Genomic DNA, 22896 nt, shown 5'->3' on the forward strand with positions numbered 1-22896 from the left:
AATTTTCCTGGAGTAAACAACAATTTTGCCATACTTACCAATGGTTAATGAATCCATTTTTACATTCAAAGTTAGTCCCTGTTTTTTTTCTAAAAAGTTTGTTTTTTTTTGTTAAAATCTCTTAAGAGATTATAACAGAGTATAGCCGTCAATGGAGGTCACGTGGTCTGAAGACCAGCTCAGATATCAGAATAATAGCTATAACTGCGTTTTTGTGGTAAAACAGAATATATTATATTTCTGTGAGTTATTCACAATGTTTTTATTGTGAAATATAAATCTCATACGAAGAGTTATTATCCCTTTAAACTATACTAAAATAATGGATTTTGCTTCATAACAGAGGGAAAATGCATAAATTGGAGAACATTATATCTTCAGTAATAATTATCATGTCCACACTTATGTTTCAAATTTTTTTCATCCAAAAACAAGTCGACTTTAATAACACGAGAAACCACTTTTTTTTTCACGCCACCAAAATAGTTCTGTACTTTTTAAGTCTTAGATATCAGGCTGTCTTTCACTCCTAAATCTATGCCTCATATCTCTTTTATAACATTTTCTTAAAATTAACTTGAATGCAGGAACGTTCTATATCACAGTTTGAGAACTGATATGGAGTCAAGAAAAATGTTAAATAGAGTGAGAGTTGACAGCTCATTCACAGCAGAACATTACAGGCACAAATGGAATAATGGCGCCCCGATGGCGCCCTCGTGCATATTTTGTCTTTAGTTGCCCTTTACTAAAATAAGTTATCTTTCATCTGACAAAAACATTGAATAAATATAACTGGATGATAAGACGAAAGTTCGAAGAGAAAAAGACAAGCTTTCACTGTTTCTTCGTGGGCTCAAGTCTTACACATTTAGTCGAAATGAATTTGTATTTGATATTTTATATCCTTACTCGAAAGCATCAGTGTTATACCTAGGTCATGTAACCGATCACTCTCTATAACCACTTTCATTACCTCAGGTATATATATTTCCACGTGCTCCACTACCCGCATTATACTTGTATATGTAGTTAAATGGCGTTTAATAGTGAATTGCTGCCTAATCTTTCTTTACGAATAAAGGTTGCCAAAAGAAAAAAAACCGAAGGCTTCAAAGCGTATAATTCGGTGCTGCGTGTTTATAAAAGGCAACACGGCAATTACAAAGTTATTACGTCTAAACTTTTGAGAGCCAGAGGCACTGCCGTCACGAAATCATCAAAACAAAAATCACAGTAAATTAAACTTTATTCATATCTCATTGAAGATGCGAGACCGGCGAGTTGAAAATCGCCAATCACCGAGTATAATGACAGATCACGAAGGACAAGGAATAAAAAGCCGCATTCACGAGCCACGAGTTGCTTCACGGATCACGTTAGATAATATGTTTCACGCATATCGGGAAGTAACGAGTGTCTTTCACGGGTAACGAAAAATACCCACTGGGAGCCTCTTTTGTCAAGTGTTAATTTTGTTGAATCGTAATGGCAGGTTTTTTGAAGGATTTTAATCTAAATTGTGGGGCGTTTTTTTTTTTTTCTCAAACATTTGTTCAGTGGAATCTTGCACGTAGGCCTACTTAAAGCCAAGTGGTGAAGGCGAGGAAGTGTTTTGGTAAAAAAAGTATGTGTGTGTCTATACCTTTTAATGTACTACAGACATCAGCTCTACTGTGATGCCTAAAGAAATCTCACGCAGGAACCTACGCACTAGCTATAATTAAAAAATTAATAAATAATAATAAAACAATGAAAATATTACAAATTTCAAAAACACACAGGCCAACACAACGCAAACGAACACAGAAACTTAATATTGTTTGCACGAATTTCATCTCGCGTCAAAACAGTTCATCCTGGGGATTTGATTTTTTTAGGCCTACACAGTGGTGTTTTTACTCAACTTAAAAAAAGGGCATGAACTCTGGAACATAATGCTTATAAAATAACGGATAATCATATTCAATGATTTTGAACCAACGTGTCCTACACTCACCTGTTAATGTACATTACATTAAGAGGCATCTCACGTAAGCCCATACCCAGTCATTTCAAGGGGGGGGGGGGGGGGGGTGAAAAAGTGGACCTTTAACCATGAAACCTTCGTGTGAATGGATCAAGTTTTACCCAGAGTAGACCTTTTTTCCAGCTAAAAGGACGGTTCGTTCGACCCCCCACCCCCAATGCTACAGGCCTGTCACGTAATAGACGACAACTTTAAAAGTAAACACACGTTTTAAAAGTATATGTTGGAGTCCAAGTGCATTATGGAATTTTATCACTTTGTATTGGAAAAAGATGGCATCGTTGGATATTAATTTAGATTCTATCTATTTTGTTAAAAATGCACGTTGGCTTTACACATGAGAAAAATATCCACAGTGTGTGTGTGTGTGTGTGTGTGTGTGTGTGTGCGCGCGAGTGATCGAATGAAAATAAGGAAAACATAAGAACTGCGCATTGCGCTAGTAATGCCCGTTGCGACGCGATGTGCCGAAGAAAAGATTCGCACCTGCTGCAACAGTGAAAATAGTTCCAAGTTATATTCTTGCGAGATTTTGATAACATGAACATTAACAATCAAATCACAAGAAACACAATATTCCATAACTGAACAATAGTATCGATATATAAGCAAAACTGTGCAGTGCAGTGCAAGCAATTTTTATTATTTACTCAACTGATTATTAGAGTGATTTTTTGGGAAAGTGGAAGGTGAAAATGTTGTGCGGCCTCACCTGTGACGCTAAATGTTAGTATTAAATTTTATCATAGAAGTATGATTTTATGCCCTTGACCATTCAAAAAAATTACAAGAAATAACCATTTTCAAGAGGTTGGCAAGTACGTTCATACTGTCAGTTAAGTGGAACTTAATGATGTTAAGAAATCACCCTGAGTTTCACAGTCCTTGTCTAATTCAATCTTGATTACTTTCATTGATCACACTATAGTATATCGGATATCAATAGTGGCAATACTAAGTTACAAGACCTGAACTACTACAATAATAGGGAGTCTAAAATCAAGGTTCCCTTAGTGGATCAAAAAAGGTTGCCAATGTACGAAATCCGTTGCTGTTGTATTCATATTGTAGAGCGACCTGCCATTATACTTTGCCTCTGGATGCTGCTCACTCTTGAAAGCACTAGTACTAGATGTGAAACATGTTCACTTCAAGTTCAGGTGAGTCTTGTTCTTGTGGGTAGATTTTATACTTTGTGTTACTACTTAATGATGATATATTAGTACTGACCAGCACTTGATACAGATGCACTTGAAATGTAAGGACAGTTGACTGCCTTGCCCCTGTGAACAAAGGCGTGTAGTTGGTCAATTCCGTAAATTAATTTTACATAATTTTTCATTATATTATTATTTTATTTCAGAGAACATTTCATTGCAACTGAAAGTATGACTTGCTCCCAGGGAAGGGAGTCTGCAGTACCTAAAACAATGCTGCCCAATGCTAAGATTTGATTGTGTGATTTCAGATGTGAAAGAACAGGAGCCCAGATACATTTTTTTGTTTAATTTAGCAAGGTGGTAACCAGCAAATGATATCACTGCCCAGGGGACAACCCACACACACTCTTCAAACCTCCATCACCTGTTCTCAAAACAGTAATGTTGTTTGGGTCTTTCAAGAAACTATGTCAACTCTGCCCTGTCGTACCCTTAGTTTCACAGGTCACTTGCCTGTGAAAACCACTGGGGCAAACTGTGGTAGAGAGGTAAGTTTTTAGTCACCTTACTCAGGGTGGCAGTACCTATAAAAACTATTGAAAAAAAGTTTCCATGAAGATGAAGGGACATACTCTAGGTGCTGATATCTTCTCTGTAGTATTCAACATTCATGAAGAACATAGGGATAGATCTCAGCAATTACTCTTCAATAGGTTATCAAAATCTCTTTACTGATGTCTTGGATAATTAAAAAAATAAATAAATAAATTGGTGTACATTTTAAGGTATAAAAATACAAGTTGATATTTACAAGGTTTATATTAAAAATGTTATCCTGCCTTTGTAGTGCAAAAATAGTGAAATTTGCAGTAAAAAAAAATAAAAAAAAACTTAATTTGTATAATTTCTATGTGATGATATCTATGATTTAAGTTAGATTTCTTCAAGCTCCGTAGCCCTTTTAAGGTTGTAGCATTGCATTTACTGAAATGAGCCATTGGACTTATCTTGATTGCAGGCCCAACAAAATATCTTGCTACTTTTTAAGTATCCCGATCTAGGGTTGTGTTGTACAGCCAAGGGCAAATACACAACACAAATATTACACCCATAAGATAATACAGATGCCTGGCTCTCTTTAAATGGAAATGCCCCCTGTTAAGACTTTGAGAAATATAAGAAGAAGTGAGTGGTGTGATAGATTCTTAAAGTAATGGTAATCTTTTGGATTATTCATGCATGCTATTGATTGATAGCTTGCCTTATGCTCCTGTCCTTGTCTACCTATTGGCATTGATCCTGGCAGTATCTGCAAGTGCCTCTGCAATATGGATGGATGGGCCTAATGTACTTAACCAGCTTTATTTGGGGCTCTTCTTTCCATTAATTAACAATAATGTTGAAATATTGATAGAGGAATAAGGGCGTTGTGGTCCGATCTGCATCCCCCCTTGCTCTCTGTTGTCTGGTTCTGTTTGGCATTGTGTTAATCATCAACACAAATTTGGCTCATTTGATTAGGAATTGGTTTGGTTTGGAGAGTCACTGATGAAGCCGGGAATGCACACACTGCTGTAGAAGTTCATGTAGGTATTAGAAGTGTGGTATGGGTGTGCTGCGTGTGCGATGAACCAAAAGATAAAATACTTACGTACACTTATTGTCAGCCATGTTTTGTAATTTTCATTTTTTTTGAAAGGTAGGAGGAAAAACATACAGATTGAACAGTACTTAAAGTATAATTAACTAATGAAGAAAGAACTGCAGATTATTAAAACAACAGAAGTATGGCAAGACTTATAGATGAGGCATAAAGTAGGTACATTTTTACATTCAACTTGTAAGCTTTTTTTATGAGCTGGGTAATTATTCAGTTAAAGAAGGCATAGTCAAACAGTATATGTTTTTTGTGGATGTATTACTTAGGTAAAAAGCACAGCTTTTGATACAAATAGTTTATGTGATATATAACATGCCCATGGCATTAATCATACTAGCCTTTTTCGTGCTGACAAGTACAGCATATAGGTATTTGGCACTAATGCCATCATACTAATATGTCTTGGATTTATGTATAGCACACTCGGAATTTGTTTACAAATATCATGAATGTGAAGATTTGCCAGCTCATTTAACAGTGTCTTTGTATTTTTTATTTTCATTTTATTTTTGATAAGGGCAGTGCTAGTAATTTTCTTTTCTTCCCGCCTGAAAGATAATAGGGTGGTGTTATTTTTCACCAGTGTTGCTACTCATCATTCTTTATTATAAAGAAAATTCATGTTTTTAAAGAAATACTGAAGTGAAGAAATGACAAGAAATTCTGCAGAATTGGAGCTTTTGGCCTTGTTAATGAATCACACACGCACACACACACACACAGAGAGAGAGAGAGAGAGAGAGAGAGATAGAGAGAGAGAGAGAGAGAGAGAGAGAGAGAGAGAAGCACTGGTTGGATTTTAGATCCAGCTGTAGTCTTTGCCTTTAAGGTCAAAATTTCTCACAGACTTCTATTTCCCTGTATCTGATTAGGTTGTGTTTTAATGACCCTTTCATTGATTCCAAAAGGCCTGATGTGGCATTATAGACCATGTTGTCTGAAATAAGATAATGGCCTAGATAGATTTCCTTTAATTTTTTTTCTCTCTGTGTTGTGAGTAACTTCAGCAGAAGCCAACAACAGTTGGAGCATTTTGGTTTTACTACTACTGCAATATAAATATATAGCTTATTGCACTTTTGAGATAAATCTGCAAAAATTAAAAAAAATTAAAATCGGTACCAAATGCAACCTCTGATTATGATAGACACGACAGATCCTCTCACCTGCAAAACAATTTATGACAATCACAGATACAGTTTCAGATCATACACTGAACTTATTCATCTCATTCTTGTTATATTTAGTCTGATTGATATTTGTGGTTATAACCACAAATTGCTGATTTCTTTTCGTAAATACACAGGGGCATTCTTTACTCAGTTGATATGTGCTTTTGGTGTACATGAAGAAAGATATATGCACTGTCATAATTTTTGCCTTCAAAACTCCAAGTATGAGATCATATCCATTTACACTGTTAAGAAATCTTGGTTATGGGGTATTTCTTCCCGTCCTAAGTGGGAATTGAAGTGAATTTGAGGTGATTAGTGGCGACTTGATTACAATTAGAGGCAGTCTAAGACTAGTGTAAGTGCCCATCAAATATGAAGTGACAGGATTTACAAAGCAGAAATGGCATTGATGTCATTGATTTTTTTCTTCCTTCTGTTTGCTGTGTCTAGGATGATTTAAGGTTTAATATCTGTAGTCCTGTGAGTTCTTTCAATCTTTGTTTGGTGGAGGATTCTTGTGTGGTTAGTTTTCTCCTGTATATGAAAAGCGCCCATCTGCTTAGGATTGTTTACGACATTAAACCTGGATAATCAAGGTCAAGGAAGAACATTAATTTATTACCTCCGCAAAGGAGATATGGTTTTGCTATTGTTTGTTAGTTAACATTCTTACTCACAATGTTATGGTGGAACTAAAAATTGATATTAGGTTTTGGTGTTGATTCATTGATGAATTAACGTATAATGAGAATTGGGCTGCCATTGCAGAGGCTTGCCCTATTGGAGTGCTTTTCCATATATTTGCTGATTTCTTTTTATTTTTGATTATCCAGGTTTAATATATATATATATATATATATATATATATATATATATATATATATATATATATATATATGTATATATATATTAGGCCAGTGGATCTAATTCTCTGTCATAAACGGACCAGTAAAACCATTGTCATTTATTATTACATTGTGATTCTGTGTTTAGTTCTTTATTCAGAAATTTAAAAAGGCGGGAGGGAATGATTAGCAGATTATTTTTATGTTATTTATGGGTTTTGATCACAATCACAACACATGGCACAGAGTGATATTGTTGGAAATCTTCGTTTGAGAAAAGATGGCATTAAATCAACACTTTGAAAATACTTCATTAACACTATCTCATCACATGCCATAGACTGTGAAAAATGAAAATTTACAGCTGAAGTCAATTTCAAACATCTAGTTTTTTTGGAAGAATTGATTTTGCTTCTATCAAGTGCCATGCTTTTTTGACAAGGAAGTTATCAGTAGAACAAAAATGTGTTAGTGTCTGATTACAAGAGAAAATTTTATTTTCTGAACCTCTACTGGGAAATTTTGAAATAATATTTATGCCAGGATGGTAGATATAAGGATTAACTTTTGATACGTAAACTGACTTACAGCTGTCATGTTGCATTTTTGGAAATTTTCATTAGTTTGTACTATTGGGACAGAGCACAAGTGCCATGAGATTTGTCTGAATTGTTGTATAGCCAGAAATGTATTGCAGAAGGATAATCAGAATTCTGTTGAAGAATAATAGCAATTTATTACTCTGTTTCTAGTGATGTGATTATTTACAAGATGTTAACGCACCATTGATGTACTAGTATGGTGACGGTCCTTGTGGTAATTTTCAAAAACATTTCTTTCAGACAAAAGTCTTATCTTGAACCCCTCAAAATTCACTTTTTAAAACTTTCAGTTGATCATTTCTATGATTACTAACAGAACATTGTTTTCAGAATTTGATGAGTAGATACTGTGAAATTGTTAAGTGTGGTTGAATAGTGGATTTTAAGGTATTCCATTTAAAATCATTTATATTTTTGATGACTCGTTAACAGTAACATTATTTCTCTCTAGTATTTTCGGTAATGTTATTTTCTCTCTAGTATTTTCCTCATTCTCTACATCTGTAGGCCTAGGGACCATTCCCAGACCTTATCGTACTAACTGTGGATCGATCTCTCTTCTAGGGGATTCTCACTAAATTGCAATCAACTTAAGCTGCTTAGATGTCTGTCAAGCCTATTGAAGCTGCTAGGGTGTAATTAATTATCTTGTAGCAGCTTCAGTAGGCGTGCCAGACATCTAAGCTGCTTAAGCTGACCCTATCGTACTAACTGTGGATCGATCTCTCTTCTAGGGGATTCTCACTAAATTGCAATCAACTGAAGCTGCTTAGATGTCTGTCAAGCCTATTGAAGCTGCTAGGGTGTAATTAATTATCGTGTAGCAGCTTCAGTAGGCATGCCAGACATCTAAGCTGCTTAAGCTGAAAGCAATTTAGCGAGAAACCCCTTGGAGATGGATCAATCCTGTTAGATTGATCTAGGTATGGGAACCCAGTCCTAGACACTTGTTAGACACTGAAATTTTGGAGTGGAAATTTGGAAAAACTTGTTTGGAGAAACTCTGTTTTTAACTTGGAAATACTAGTAACATACTAACGACTCAAATGTTATTTTAATATATTTAATTTTTGTTGATTAATCTTTTGGTATTTCAAGAAATATCAAGCCCTAGGTTTAATAACAGCAAAGAATGCTATTTTCTAGGAAAGATCCAGTCCCTGTGAAATAGCAGAGCACAAAGGATATTTCCTGTGAAAGGAAAGCATTATTTTCACTGTTTGTGGTGTGCTTTAGAGAATGTTGGATCATTTCCGCTGGATCTTTTGTAGATCAAGGAATTATCCCATCGAGATGACAATCATCTTTTCCTTCCAGCATTTTCTGGTCGACCAAGAGAATAAAAATCAATGAGAATTGAAGCAGTCATATTTACAGATGCAATGAACCTCACTGTAATGTAGTGATAATTTGAAGCATAGTATATGTGAATGTTTATTAAAAGTGTTAAGTCTGGGACCATGCGTGAAAAGTGTGTAAAACACATTCTATCACTTCAGCTGTATTTTTCTGAATAATTTATCAATTTATAAACAACTCGTTGCAATTTATCAATCAGTATAATATTATTTCTCATTAATTTGTTTGTGATAACTGCATTTATCAGTCCTTAATGGATCATTGATGCTTTTTCCTATAGTGACTGCACATGAGAAACATATGAAAATGTGCTGTAAGTGAGTCACCTTGGCATCCAGGTAACATTGTGTGTTTTTTTGGACTAAATAGTGTATATTGTATATTACTTTATTATTGGGTATGTTTACTGCCTGAGAACAATAGGCTTTTATGCGAAATTCTAATTTGGTTAATGACATTGTTCAATTTCTGCTAAGCAGAATGTTTTCTTTTTCTGGTTTGCAGGCAGATTTAACAGGTGATTGATGTGATATATAATGTAAAATCATGTTAAATGTATTTGTTTTTGCCAATTGCCTTTTCCTTTAGAATCGAATGTTCTAAAATAGAAAAGCAAATTGAAATAAGCACTTGATTAATTATCAAATACCAGTTAATCACACTATAATTATGCAAAAAAAAAAAAAAAATTAGAATATTACTGAGCACATTCAGCCAAGAATTCATTATTAGTTACCATGTATGTGTGCAAACATATACAAGGTGCTTTGACCGGGATGATCTTTGCTTGCTCTGCGAGTTGTGTATTAGCCAGCTCCAAACACTTAAACAGAGAACAATCAGCCGGGATCTGATAGAGGGTATTGATTTTAAAAAGCAGGCTATTGCCTTGATGATCTTATGTGCTGTTGGATTTAGAAAAAAAGAGTTTCAGGCTAAAAGCATTTTTTGGACAATTGTGGCTCGGGAATTGCATATTTGTGCTGACTAGAAAACATTAATGTAGACATCTCATTGCCATATGGGTGCTGGAAAGAGATAGGACACACCATGGAGAAGCATGGGATTTCTGTAAGTTGTTAAGTTTTAGAGACTAAGAGGATTATTAATAACAAAATATATATGTGCTGAGGTATGGTAAAAGGGCAATTACTTTTTTTATTGCTTGGAATTTTGGTAACAATCCCAAGCTGATTATGGAGTTGACATATGCTAGAAGAAATAGACTAGGAGATGTATAAAAAATTTAAGAAATTGTTTAAGATTGTTACCTCTTTTTTTCAAATAGCAGGATATTTAAGTGTTGACAATTTTTATTGCTCAGAGATACAGATAATTAGGAGAGAAGAGAGTTGATATATTTGAGATGAAGGATACCAAGAAAAGTACAGAAAGTTTTTATAGAAATTGTTCAACTAAATAACCTCTCTTTTTTGGAATAAAAATGCATTTATAAAAATTATGTCAGAATTTAAACTCATATTGAGTAAGTTCGGCAAAAATAATCTCTTGGGCCATATGCACCCTTGTGAATTGCTACTAGATATAAGTGTGTAGCTTGTAGAATATTAGTAGTCCATTGTGCTTCATTGACTGGTTAAATTACATTTAAAGTATCACGCAATTTCCACATCCAGTCTCCGAACTGTAACATTGTGCCATTATAATGCACATTAATTTGTCATCTTTTGTAAAGACCTAATGGTGTGTGGCATGTGGAATTGATTCACTGGCATCTCTCTAGATGTAGCACTGCTGGACTTAACAGATTGCTTTACATTTAGACAAAACTACGACGGGGATTGATTGATTTTGCAAATGGTCAGTAAAAGGGACGATAAGGATAAGCAGAATGGTATTTGTCTTTTGGTTGGTCTTATTATCAGTAACTTTTTTGGCAAAGTACATATCAGTGTAAATACATAATGGCAACTAGATTTTATTTTCAAAGATGAACACCGTTACCAGAGCATTACTTGCTGACTTTATCTTCAGATATTTTTTATGACAGAAATGTCATATTTGACATTAAAAGGATCAGAAAGGGACATGGACAGCATGCTATTGATACAATTGTTCTCTGTTTTTAGAAGATTGGAATTTGAATAGCTTGCCATTCTCAATGGATTAATAACTGTCATTGTGGTAATCCTTCTTGGGGTGGCTGCATCGATTTCAATACTAGAAATGTGATAAAACACAGAAAAGAATTCCCGGCAGATGGGTTGAGGGCTAATCAAAGACTCGTCTACACATCAGGGCTGCAAATTGTGTGGCCGCAAAATGGGGGACTCACAGACAGATGTCTAATTCTTAGAATGATCAACAGAAAAGACACATTTTTTTGCTTTTTTGGACGACTTTTATTATCAAGTTAACTGCATGCATGCTGCAGTAAGTGCTTCTAGGTGTCTATCATAAATCCAACTAACCCAAGTTTTTTTTATTGCAGATTATATTTCCTGTTGCTGAAATCCCAAATGTATTTTTGATTTTAGAACCATGAATAATGATTTAGATGGCTAGCAATTGTACTGGAATATTGGCTATATTAGGAGACTGAAGAAATAGAAAATGGAAAATGATATTTCTCTAACTTTTTGGTGATAAAAAGTAAATGACAACAGTTAATGATATCCATTGTTTAGTATAGTTCAGTGATGTGTATTTGTGGCATTTCTCTTCTTTTTTATATGCTTCTTGTTCTAATATGCTGAGTCTTCGCATGTTAATGAATAAATATTTTTCAATGCATTTCTTTCTGATTTTGTCACCCACATTATTTTGCATTTTTGAAAGCAAAGATTTTTAAAAAATACATTGAAAATTCCTGTTAGATGTTCATTTACACACACCAAGGACAGCATTAGCAATCAATTATATATCGTTTTAAAAGCATTAATGTGGTGTTGATAACATTAGATAATTATAGATTACATTACATTGCATTTATTTGAAATCAAAACCTAAAAACAAATATTTATGTATCATATATCCCCAAATTTGACTTAATTGATTTATAAATGAAAAATTTGCAACTCCATCCCCCGAACTGGATAAGGTTTAGGCTGACAGTTTTTGTAATTAGGTGTCTAGATAAGTTGGTCTGAACTTTGACTATCTACCCTTGAGAAATTAATACTCACAGCATTAAATTTTCATGGACAAGCCTTAGTCTGTTGGCTGTATGTTCAGAGTCAAACAGAATTGCTAGGTGTTATACTTCACCTTTGGGAAATTTCAAACTACAGTACAATATATACTTTTAGTATGGGATAGGATTATGATTTGAATCATTTTGAATAATGAATACCATGACCAGTGGGACATGTGGCTGAAAATTGTGAATTTGCCCACAGGAGGTTGCAGATAACAAGTATGATGGAAATATGGTAAAGAATGAAGCAATTGATTTTGGGTAGTAAATTGAAAAAAGAAAAATGAATGAAAGAATACATGATCTGGGAAGTGGTATTCAGCTCTCAATAAGACCACACTAGTCAGTAGAGGACAGAGTGAATGTGTGCGGCTGGGCCCTGGGAGTGTCTGGAGACCACAAGCACAATCTCAACTACTACATGCTGGGTATTTAATCTAAAGAGGTTACTAGTACTTTTTAATATAAAATTAAGAAATTGAGATACATATGTTGGTCCGATATGTTCTCTTTACACTAGTGGGCACTTAATACTATATGTCCCCTATGTCTATGTGCATGGTTCTTTATGTAAGTTCTTTTGTATCTGTTGTGAAGTTTTTTTTTTTTTGAAAGTGGTTACTTTTCAACATTGTGCCATTATTTTCATTTATAGTCACCTACATTACTGACATATCTTGTACCCATTAACTCACTCAGTATAATGGGTTTCTCAGTTCCATTATTAATAGTAATTAGTCGCCTTGATGAAAAACTATTGAGTGTTTGTCTAGATGAGTGGAGAGCATGTGAAGTGCTGTCCCCTGAGAGCACTGGTAAAACAGCATCACTTCCTCGATGCCTGGGAATGGAATCCAATACATACATGCACGTGCACACACACACACACACACACGTGCGTGCATACACCACACCAATACTCTCTCTTACTTACACTTGTGCATCATTAGAGCTTTTCAGCATAATATTTAAATACCCAAATAAAAACTTAGTGGAGTTTTTTTTTTTTTTTAATTCCTCTTATCTGGTCAGCTTGCATGTATCAGTACAAGGTCCAAAATAATATGGGGAAAATAGTTAAATAGAAAAATTGTTAACATTTTAATTTTAAATTTGAATCTGGCAGATTGCTCCTTCATGTAGAATTTTGACCTGGGTGATACAATTCTTGGCATTACAGTTAAACCTAAGGTAGGTGTTTCCCTGGGGAAATAATTAGAAAAGCCTTTCCCAAAACCTTTTCTTAGCTGCCATGTATTGCAGCTTATTGTATATAGAAGCAGATGTCCGTGTCACTGTCCTGAAAATCAAGGAGTATTGAAACTCTTTGTGATAATCAAAATTATAGATTAATGACCACATGGTGAGCTTGTACATGTGATGTTACCATGTTATAGTTGTCATACCATGTTTCAATGGGCGGGGCTACAACAGGCCACTGTGCACGTCATTGTTATCATAAGCTTCACAGCATATCAGTAAACCGTTTCCTTCAGTTTTGATGGAAGTGAAGAGAATAATGTTATGCTCTTGCTATGTTGTTGAATCATCACATGATTGGTTCATAATATGTCATATATATTTTTAAGCATACTATCCCTAATGACAGAGCTACACCCATTTGCAAGAAGTGAGGTGAATTTTATATGAAAAACAGTTTTTTTTTCAAGGAGGAGGGGGGAGTTTTGTGATTTTATGCCAAATGTGGCCTCAAAGGATGGGTGTGGGTGTGGTGCGTACGTGTGCATGTGTGTATGTGGGAGAGAGAGAGGAGGGTAAGGTTTTGCAAATGAAATTGTACATTAAGAGAATTAATTATGGCAAAATGTTCATTCTCTTAATATGATTGAATTATTAGTTTGTCAGTGAGAGATGTATTCGCAAGTGGACCCCTTGGGAGGGGGTTTATCTCAGCTATAGATAAATTTGTTCATTGATGCATGGTTCAACATGGAAAAATGAAACCTTCATTGCATAATCTTACTTTTAATATTTGTCAGGGGAATTGAGGATTTTCCTCTTGACTTACCAGGTGAATAACCATCTATCCTATATAAGGTATCTGGATTGAAATTGTTCTTAGTCAGATATGGCTCAGCTGCACATATAGTGAAAGTTGTATGGTAGGATGACTTCTTTTATCCCCATGATAAAAAAATAAATCTAATAGAACAATTAAAAATTCTGTTGGCAAAGAGCTATCATAATGTTCTCGTATATAATTATATGGATTTTTATATAATTATATGGAAGGTGTGTTCACACAGCTGTTACTGTACAAATTACCCAATTGCTTTGCACTAAAACTTTTATTAAACACCAGCAATTAGCAGACATTGATCGTAATTGGCTTGATCCACAGACAGATGGCACACTTTTTTCAGCTCGGTTACAACTGGTGCCTTTCACATTTCCATATTGTATGTAACATTTGGCTATCCGCTTAGGCTTATGATTGAAGTCATTTTTTAGTATATACTGCAGAAATAATGAAAAGATAAAATTGTTTGACTCAATAGTTTTGTTTATTTTTTGGGTATAAATCTTGGCTTATTAGACTTCAATTGTGGTTGGGCTGGTTGATGGTATGCACCCTTTTATTTTTTTCTCACACTGCATTCTTGTAATTCCTTGAATCACCTCATAACATGTTTCTGTATTGAAAATATTGGATTAGTGGCGATTAAATAGTCAGTTTACTGATTGTAGCACCGCCTGATTATATGCAAACTATTTCAATCTGTCAAAGTTGGCGATAAATGCTTAATTGATTGATTGGCAGCGCAGCTCCACCCGATTTTAGGTTATCGGCCATGTCCGTGTTGTTTCAGGTTCACAGGCTCTGCGTTCACTGGCTGCTCTATGCCTTATCTTTACAAGATAACAATACAGTCTTCTACAAAAGTTCATAACTTGCAGTCATGTACAAGAAGATAATGTGCAATTTTCAGAAGGAAATTATTAACTGATTTTCGGTATTTTTCCGTGTATGATTTTATGTGCATTCAAGTTGATAATCAACTTGGATACCTAGGCAGTTTATCAAGAGCTGCTTGAAGTTGTTATTTTGCGAACATATATGTATCATTATCGGATCTGAATTTCTTTATTTTATTTTGAACAAAGAGTCATCATATCCAAAATAAAGATATTTTTTCGGGAGTTGATACTCCTTACCACAGATGGTCACAATGATAGTAACTATTTCTAACTTTTGGCAGTTTGTTGACCAACTTAGTCATAGGTGTTAAGTACATAGCTTATCAAATTTGGAAGAGTATCAATTTGGTGACACTTGACCCTTGGAGTATTAATTCTGTACTTGCTAGTGACTGAGGTTTGTCAGACTGGGTGCATGGTGTGAGGCAGGTAGACCTGTCTCTTTCAAGTACTAGTACCTAAGGTAAGAAGAGGCATGAGCGAACTTGGAATGTAGAACATGAGGTATAATTTTGATGTTGACTTGCCTTAGGGATAACAGGACATACTTTTCTGTTAAGGCCAGATACCTGTTTGTACCAGATGGAAGACTCACTGTATAGATATACATGTAGCTGTCGCTAACATATTATGATCGTGCACCTGATGACAAACACTGAATATTTGCGAGTTTTTTTTTTTAGAAATGAATGAAAGGGTAGGAAACTTGTGTGCTATCTTCAGGTTATGCCTGGGTAAGGAACTCACTAGAAATAAAGATATGTTATTATTTTCCATGTATGGCATAATACATGAACTAATTTTCTATTTTTTATGAATTACATAAATTAGATTATGGGCATCATTGATCTGCTTAGTGTATTACACCACCAATCAATACTTTAAATTCTCTCTCCATCTTTCCCTCTCTCTCTTTCTCTATTTCTTTCTTTCTCTCTCATACACACATTTATACTAGTTTACTGAAATTTTACCTTAAAGTGTTATAAATATCCACATGAATTTTTGTTTAAATAGTTTGTTAACTAGCCATTTAATTATGTTCAGTGGTACTTTATTCAATTAGCAAGATATCGGATAAAGTGGGAAACACTGATGAGATTAATTAAGGTGGGTCTAGTAAACCAATCAAGATTCCTCATAGAATATCCTCAATAAGTAGATAAATCACATTAATTTAAGAAGAAAGGTATAGAGTTCCCTTTGATGACATAACATGGATCCTTTGTTCAAGATACCTTTTGTTGAGAGTTCATTCATATAATCTCGTACATTTGAATTACTAGCTTTAATTAGAATATTGCAGGCTTCCTTGAATTTTGTTCTTGATTGTAGAGCCTTGATGGTGTTTATTTTTTATCAAAATGAAATGTCATAAAGATTGTGGTTTGCACAGAATGCCATGACATTTTAAGGCAGGCATGGCTGTGCTTACAAAATACATTAGATGATATGAATTTTGATGTGGCATAAACCCAGAGAGAGAGAGAGAGAGAGAGAGAGAGAGAGAGAGAGAGAGAGAGAGATGCAAAAGGGAGACTTGGTGTCATGCACATACTGGTAATGAAACAATCATTTGACTCTGAAGGATAATAGAACATCATGGTGACTGTAATTGATGTGTGATTGGTTTGGCCAAGACATGCAATATTGATTTAATTCTACCATAAAATGAGAATATTTTCTTTCTTTTAGTTTGTTTATTGGTTGGGAGATACTCTTTTACAGGCATGACTCAATAGATTATGTATTTAAAGAAATTTTGAAGGACAGTCATTCCTGTACTAGATAACTAAAATTGTCTCAAGACCAACTAAGTTGAATTCAAGGGGGGTATTGGTGGAAAACACATTTTAAGTTCCCAAACACAAAGATGTTTTATTGCGATAATTGTTTGAACTGTTTATGTCTGGAAAAGTGATAATTGTTACACTGTTCTGGGTGCTTTTGTAATATTTTATACAACCCGAGGATTCAATATAAAAGATTTAGCACCATTGCCACCTGTTTTCATTATTATCCTCTGTGTCTGATCTCAAATTTTAATGCTCTTTCTACAGCTAATGGAGTTCAAATGTTTTAAATGAATGAACCGAGAAGTCATTTGGTTATTATTTGCAAAACTTGTGCTATTTTGAACCAATTTTTTTTTTTTTTTTTTTTTTTTTTGCATACATGTTGATTGCTATTCATTTTTTTTTACTCATTGCAAATTTGTCCAGTTTAAATATAACATTATAGAAACATGTTATTATGCACCAGGATGCATAATAGTTTGAAATCTTAGAACATAATTTTTTTCTGATGCATACATTAGAAAAAAATCATGTATTTGTGTCCATAGGCAGTACCACACCCACTCCTCCAGAGTTGAGCACTGACATGTGTACTTAGGTGGACTCATTATTCTTGGCTAGTCCCTCCATATCTTGGCAGCATTAGAACTTTTCTGGATTCAAATGATCATCATTTGACACTCTCCAAGTTTTCCTCAGGGCATTTCTCTCCAGAAAGTATCATTATGCTGGGTTATTTGGTTTGTTAGAGGATAAATGTTGCCAACTGGGTTATATATCAGTACTTATGTTTTCATGTCACCAATAAACTGATGGACTATGTATCAGTATTGTAGGCTCTGAAAGCATGCAGCTGATTTCCGGGCCTTTTGCCTAAGAAGTCCCATCCAGTGTTCTGAAGTGACCTTTATGTTATGTTTTGTGGGGTCATTTTAAGCAATTGCAGAAATCCCATTAAAAGTACATGAGGAGTTTAAAATCAGTTTGCTTAATACCCTGAAAGGAGGAATCTGTTCTGGATATTTTCCAAGACTGTTTGTATACTCTTGGGATCTACTGCCTGCTCTATGTATGGTGTAGCAGTATTGTTTAACCTATGCATTTATAGCTAAATGGCTGTCACAGGAAGTTATTCGTTACTTTAAAAAAACTGTCTGTAAATCATTCCCCCTGGTTGTGTGCAGTCCAAGTAACTGTTAAAGTTGAATTTTAGGATGCAGTTTCTTTGCCAAAAAGTCAAGACACTATGATTACAGGTTATTTATTGGAGCTTACCTTGATGTTACTGGAGTTCATAAGAGCAAAAGAACCATTCATTCATCACTGCACAGTTCTCTGACAGCATGTTAGCCTCATTAGTAAGGCTGGCCAGGGTTCGGACCATGTCCTAGGAAGTTGTAAAATTGACACCAGGTGTGTTTCTTACATTTCTTTTTTTCTCCATCATTCTCAACATAGGCCCTGGCCAGCTTTGTAAACTACTTGTAAATCAGTCATGTAGTTTTAATTATTGAAAATATTTTGAATGATTTCTTGCAATTAGAGTTCTATATTATTTGTTATAATTTGTGTTATCTGAATTTGTTCATTTGAATTATGGTTTACATATACCTCAGTCTCTTTTTCCTATAAATCATCTCACCAAAAACACTTTTGCATCTTTACTTCAGTTATTTCCCCATACAATTGAAAAATAATGTGCTTATCCTTGAGGGGGTGTCTTGTGCATTGAAAGAAATAAACATAATTGCTTTTTAACAAGAGGTGTAAAAAGCTTTTTTGAACAGCTATGTACTTCACACATATAAAGGTCAGGTGAATGTATTCTTTATTGCAGCCTTGACTGATGAAAGAGGAGTTCTGACAGGAAAAACTAGTTTGCCTCAGTCATTTTCCTAGGGGGCAGTTCAGAATGATAAAAAACAAAATTAAAATTTTCTTTGCTATGGGATTATACAAATTAATAGTCTTTGCATGCAATTGTATTGAACTGATGTCAAATACCTCCTTCCATGAGTTCCCATATTTTTGATAGGTTGAACAAGGGATTTTGTTATGTGATGTGCAGTTTTGAGATGGTCCCACAAGGTAAAGCTAATTAGAACTGGCTTAGGGTTTAAAAAATAGCATCTGGCTGTTGGCATCATTTATGTAGATGATGGTTGTAAAGACAGAGTAGCGCTTGGATCTTTAGTTTGGGCATCTGTACCTGCCAGCTACACTTTCTGCAGACTTTTACATGTAAATTTGTTGAGATAAAAGGCCTGGATTTTAAACAAATACACACTATGCAAGGAAGTCTAGATCTGAACATCCTATCATAGTTTCAAGAACGTTTTGGAACAGTTTCCAGAGAGTTATTTACATAGGATCTGATAGTAAGTATTTTTGTTGTTATTAGTGTTGTTTCGTGACACAGTTTTCAGTGAATGGCAATGTATATTTGTAGAGGTACATGTAGGTTGATCTGTACTTAGATTACTTAAGTTGAGATTTTTATTGATTCATAGTGCACAAACATTATTGCAAAAAGCCAGCGGTTATAAATGTGTCAATATTCATCTCATTATTACTCAATAAAGATGTTTTTGTGCTTCTGGCATTATGCTGAATGTTTTATGTTGCTCTGTAGAATTCAATATAAATGGCAGATTAGCAAGTTATCATTGTTCTAAAAACATTATAAATATCTTTTCAACAACATCTTTATGTTCCTTGATAAGTATGTAGCCAAGTATTGTCTTTTGAGTTTGAGTAATACATTCTCATAAGGCATATAATTAAAAACAGGCCTTTTACTATCCACTGCATGTTTGTGCAGAAGTCAGAATACAGTACTGTAGACTTCTCCAAAGTAAGCAGATTCTGTTTTTTACAACAGGCAGATTTGTTTATTTACCGTTCATTAAGTGACCATGATCTGTGGGTTATCTGCAGTATGTTCCTGGTGTACCTGGCTAATGAAGATGTTTCACAGTTCACTAAGGTCCCAGCAGGTCTGCAGGGAAAGTTTACACTGTTTCCTGTTGTTACCTGTGCAGGAATGCTTATTTAATGGCCCATTAAACCTGGCAACTGGCTGGGGAGCAGATAGTAAGATTCCATAACACACCAAGTCCCATTTACCTCCTATTTTTTGTGCTGTGTCTCGCATCCTTGTAATTTTGGAGGTGAGGGGAGAGAAAATCCCTGTAAAGCTTATGTGAATATGGACTTTTTTTGAAAGTTCTTCCTCAATCTTAACATGAGGGTTTGTAGGAAATAAAAGTGAAAATATGTGTATTAAGTTTGTGTAGGAATTAGTGACCATACTGACCACCATAAAGATGATGTAAGAAGCAGAACCTGAGGGATGGGTACACTATAACAGTGGTGTCAATATGTTTGAATTTGGTTATTTTGTTATCTTTATTGAGGCTTTGCAGAATTAAGAAAAATTGTCAGTGGTATTACATGGAAAAAAGGTTGCCACACTCCAGGCAAAGCTGAATCATCGGTGTCATATCCCTATTATATGCAGAATTAGCAGCGCTTAGGATATTGATTAAATAATACTACCTTTAAGAAGCTTATTTCTGTAGCTAACTTGAGGCTAGTTGGAGTTTTCACCAGAGAGACCAAAAACTCCACCTTTTTGAACAGAGCATGTGTGAAGAGAGATTTGAATTAACAAAGCTCATAATAGACACTAAAATATAGAATATATGCCACTTAAAAGGCCTGCAATATCTTCCTTGGCACTGACTAATACATCCCAGCACAGTGTGGATTGAGCTTTTGTTTCTATTGGCTGTAAACTCTTCCTTCTCTCAATGCACTCTCGATGCACTCTCGACTGATACGAAGGATTATGTTAGGCACATATCCTTGTAGTTCTTATGCAGTGTTCAAGATAACAGTTTTTAATCTGGAGGTTAATGGCATAGACATCAGTACTTTTAGACCAGCCATTGAAGAATTTCATCTCTAAAAGTGAGTTCATGGGTGCTACTCTTATTATTGAGACAACTAAATAAAAGTTATCAGTTTCAGTGTAACCTTACAAAAACGTTGTATACAAGGATGTGCAGCTTCTGCCAGGGGAAGCTTTTGGGAATGCCTACCTTGGCCTGTTTATGTGTCATAACAGATTTTAAATGCAATTATGGCCTTGAGATACAGGCCAGGTAGGACCAACTTATGGAAATAATCCGATTCTGAGATACATGTAGTTCTGATAGTTTATAGTGTGGCTGTCAGTATTGTGTGAATTATGTACTAGTACAAGACTAGAAAACTTGCGAGAACCCACATGAGGTGGGGCTAACCTTTTAGCAGCGAGGGCAAAACTCTGCGATGGATTTGTCTTCTTACAAAACAAACATAAGTAACACTAAAAAAAGTGAATATGTACTGTTCTGCTTAAGACTGATTTTACAAAAAGTATCTGTGGATTTTACAAAAAGTATTCAGTCAACTTTTATTCGTTGCTTTACTGCATTTGCTAATCAGACATTATTTCCGACTCTGCTTTCCTCCCAATCAACCAAATTCTGCTTAATTTTACACTACATTGTGAAACTTGGGCGATCTTAGGTCATTTCTACTTTGACTCCATGTTTTTGTTTTACTGTAGTATATGTAAACTAATTAGTTATTCAATGAATATTTAATTATAGGTTAATGGTGAATCATGTTAGCAAAGTTTTTAAGGATTAGATGTTTTAACTTAAAAGATAATTGGAACATTTGGCATGTTGATATCTAGTCAATATTTATTGGTTAAACAAAGAATTGTAGTAATAAGAACATCTGAAGAGACCTACTCTTGCATGGGATGGTATTTTACCAGCTGGTATACATTGATACATTTGGTTAACCCTTAAGATATATGAATATTCATTTACCTTGTGAGACCGAATATTTGAAATAATGATGGTAGGTACTGAAAATATTTTGAGTATCTAGGAACAGGGAAGAAGTTTTATGTACAGACTTAAAATCTCATACGCCAGACATAACATCGCCCACATCCTCTTTGACATTTCTTGTTTGCATATTGAAAATAACCGATTTCTGAGGCGCTTATCTAATAATCCTTAAAATGACGTAGAACTCTTTCTTTCATAAAAATCAAAGAATTGAGCAACTATTCAATGTAGATGTCAAAAATAATACTAAGACTCGAGACTCTAAGATCTGTGGGTTTTATTGTGTGGCTGATGGCATTGAAGAAAGGACAACAATTCTGATTTTTACGTAATTACCGCATAATGGCTTTGAATTGTTGATTATATCTATGCATGCAGTCTGTTATCCGGTTAGTTAGTCAAGATCTATCAGAAGAATAGGTTTCAACCAGCTGTTCCCTGGTGTGCAAACATTCAGCTGAAGATTGTTGAAGAAAACCAAAAGCAATCACGTTTCCTAAATGCTATTTAAAAGCATATGCTTTTTTTCCTACTTTCATTTTGCATAAAGTGTATTTTTGTGGTATTCTAAGTACAAAAGTATGTAAGCATGCAATGAAAGGTTGGAAAGGGGAGTATAATTTCTTTTTTATTTGTTTAGAAGCATAATATCTACTTGCAGTTAAAATATGGGTGGATGTGAAAGATTTTCCTTGTGGTCATAGACTTCTTTATTTGCTGCATATACTGTCATATCACATTTGATTTACTGTTTCAGGTCTGTGAAGGTCTTATGAAAAACAAGATTTGAAGCACTCTTTGGATTTACTTCAAAGACATCTTGAACTGCAGTGACTCTGGAAGTCATGTTTCTTTGAAGATTCTGCACGCTGAGAGAGAAGTTGTAAAAGTACCCTCAAGTAAGTAGATGTCCCATTGTTCCTATTCTCATTATGAATTAAAGAATTGTGGTAAAGCCATGTGGACATTGTGAATGTGCATGCATAGGGATGTGTGTGTGAGAGAGCCTGCATGCATACAAGAGAGAGAATAGGTCTGGTTAGAAAATCTTTGAAGAGAGCTTACAAAGATGAATACAGAGTTAGGTTTATTTTGTTTTGACTTATTGAATATCATGCCATTTGATATTTTTTATCTCTCTGCTGATAGATAAGAAAGGTTAAATGTCTTTTACTTTTATTTTAGATTGTGTCTGTCCAGATAACCCATGTGTTCCAGCAAACATTTCAGGTTTTTTTTCATTATGCATATACCAGTCAAAGA

The 22896-nt window shown here is 34.7% G+C and overlaps 1 protein-coding gene across 2 annotated transcripts in view; it reads left to right on the top strand.

Annotated features, from left to right (window-relative positions):
* Positions 1-15373: 15373 nt before the first annotated feature.
* Positions 15374-22896, top strand: part of LOC106157176 (receptor-type tyrosine-protein phosphatase delta) — a 97295-nt gene continuing 89772 nt past the window's right edge. For both annotated transcript variants that reach the window (XM_086999155.1, XM_086999164.1), the window contains exons 1-2: positions 15374-15390; positions 22391-22532. The gene's annotated coding sequence lies outside the window, so the exon portion shown is untranslated. The remainder of the gene's footprint in view (positions 15391-22390; positions 22533-22896) is intronic.

Source organism: Lingula anatina, chromosome 1, assembly GCF_051362555.1.
Source record: "Lingula anatina isolate TDL-2025a chromosome 1, LinAna3.0, whole genome shotgun sequence".
NCBI lineage: Eukaryota > Metazoa > Brachiopoda > Lingulata > Lingulida > Lingulidae > Lingula > Lingula anatina.